This window comes from Arvicola amphibius, chromosome 10 (assembly GCF_903992535.2).
Source record: "Arvicola amphibius chromosome 10, mArvAmp1.2, whole genome shotgun sequence".
Classification (NCBI taxonomy): domain Eukaryota; kingdom Metazoa; phylum Chordata; class Mammalia; order Rodentia; family Cricetidae; genus Arvicola; species Arvicola amphibius.
This window is the reverse complement of record NC_052056.1, coordinates 15,493,692-15,496,187: the sequence shown is the minus strand read 5'-3', so window position 1 is coordinate 15,496,187 and position 2,496 is coordinate 15,493,692. Positions and strand designations below refer to the sequence as shown.

Here is a 2,496-nt window from a genome sequence, read left to right as displayed (position 1 = left end):
ATGTGACTCACAGTACAGAGCAGGTAGTACTTTAGTTGCAGTATTATTAGCAGAGGCAGCTCAGCAGTCATAGCCCCTGCACTGGTGCAGTCACCCTTGTCTATTGTGCTCTTATTTGGCTATCACCATGGCTTATCTGCTTACTGAATTGCCAAATTCATGAAAATATGAAAAGAAGAACAGATTGCCAAATTCATGAAAGTCTCTCCTTATTCAATAAAGATGGTAATGACATCATCACAACTAAGGTACTTGGACTTTCATTATGCCAATGGCTCGAAACTCAACAGAAGCTGAATTGCAGGAATGATCAATAAGGGTAAGATGATGGGAATAGCACCATTGACTTCCTGGAGTTCTTCATCATGATGGACAGTCAAATGAAAGATACAGACAGGGAAGAAGAAATCCATGTGACATTTCAAGTCTTTGGCAAGGATGGAAATGGTTACATCAGCACAGTAGGACTGTACCATGTCAGAACAAACTTAGGGGAAAAACTAACAAATGAAGAATTAGATGAAATGATTAGAGAAGCAGATATTGATGGAGAGAGACAAGAGAGCTATGAAAAATTTGTACAGATGATGATTGCAAAATGAATAATTAATTTCAACTACTTTTCCCTTTAGAAGAATCAAATTGAAATCTTTTACTTACCTGTTACAAAGAAAGAAAAAGAAAAAAAGTTTATTCATTTTGTTTTATGTAGAAAACCTTAGGGACAAACATACCTTCTGCACACACACAAAATCAACATATATTGGTTTTTAGACCTGTCTCCTAAAGATCAAGCCCCCACATCAGTTTTATAGTATAATATTCATACTACCTTCTAAGGAAGCATTTTGAGCACTCCTGAAACTTTTATTTGCTAGTGATAATGCACTATTTGAGCTGGCCTGTTTCTTGAGTATGCAGCTTGATGATTAAGCACAGTCAGGCCCTTGTGTTAAAACCAAAAAAAAAAAAAAGGAAAAAACAAATTCAATACCTCAGATGGGTTCTACAGTTTGTTTGGATAATTTGTCAACAGCCAGTTTACTGTAAACAAACACTTAAAATTGATTTACCTCTGAATTATATACAGATAATAGGTGAAGACTAATCTCTGAGACATAGAAATAGAATGGCCCTCTTGCCTTTCAAGTGCTCTAACCCCATGGTGACAACGAAGCCCTGGTGGCATGCCCAAGTATGATAGTTTAGTGCTGTGTGCATTATACTAGAGTGAAATAAACATCTAGGCTGTTACCAGATCACACAAACTTTTAGTAAGAAATGCTGGCCAAGTGTCAGTGATCAGCTTCAGCAATGATGGGAATGGGAATTAAAAAAATAACTAAGGAAAAGAAAGACAAGAATTAAATTAATAAAACAGAAATATAGAATAGTACAGGGAGGAAGTTCCAGTGAATGCTGAAATCACCCACATTTAATCTCCATTTGCTTAAAATACCCAGACCACAAAAGGTAGGAATAAGCACCACTGGCTGCTCTGAAAAGTCATCTTTGCATTGTTTGCGGTGCTGCTCTGAGCACTGCCTTCACTGCCTGCTTGCCCGCTGTCTCCTCCTCCTCCGTGGTGGACTCCGGCAGCTCTCTCGCTAGAGTCCTCGAACTCGATTTGTCTCGTCCTCGCTGCAGCGGATCACTGGAGTGCCCCACCATGTCAGACGCGGCCGTGGACACCAGCTCTGAGATCACCACCAAGGACTTGAAGGAGAAGAAGGAAGTTGCGGAGGAGGCAGAGAATGGAAGAGACACACCTGCCAATGGCAGTGCTAATGAGGAAAATGGGGAACAGGAGGCCAACAATGAGGTAGATGTGAAGAAGAAGGTGGGGAGGATGAGGAGGAGGACGAAGAAGGTGACGGTGAGGAAGAGGATGGAGATGAAGATGAGGAAGCTGAGGCTCCTAAGGGCAAGCAGGTAGCTGAAGACGATGAGGAGGATGATGTTGACACCAAGAAGCCAAAGACTGATGAGGCAGATGGGGCCAGTGGGTCTATCTGACCTATCTAGGTTGTGCTAGAGCTTGTGAAGGAACAGGTCCTGCAGAATGAAACCCAGAAGATCCCCAAAACATAAAATACCCCAGAAGAGCTCCAGTGAAGATCCAGTGAGGACAGTGTGCCAAAAACCAGGGGGCTTCAACCAGATTAATGGCTCAATACAATGAACGTTTGCCATCCAAGCTGATGGGACAAAGGTGTATACTATATGACACATTGAAGTAACCTGTCTTCCTCATTTATATTTAGAGCTTCTAGATAATAAATGTAATATTGATGAAAGGGAAATTCAGATCAGAAAATCATCCCTTAAGAAGTAAAACAATTATTCCTAAAGTGCTGCACTTTCAATGAAATGTGGTTACTTCAATTTAGAATTAAATATTTTAAGATTTGAATGCAAAGAAGCTTGATGTAATAAGTGCAAAAGGAGAACCTGGAAGGGAATAAGATATTTGGATCATACATTTTCCTTTAACCT

The 2,496-nt window shown here is 40.3% G+C and overlaps 2 pseudogenes; both read left to right on the top strand.

Moving 5' to 3' along the window:
* Positions 1–265: 265 nt before the first annotated feature.
* On the top strand, positions 266–602 carry LOC119825242 (annotated as a pseudogene).
* A 1,067-nt stretch (positions 603–1,669) lies between these two features.
* Positions 1,670–2,016, top strand: LOC119825050 (annotated as a pseudogene).
* Positions 2,017–2,496: the final 480 nt, after the last annotated feature.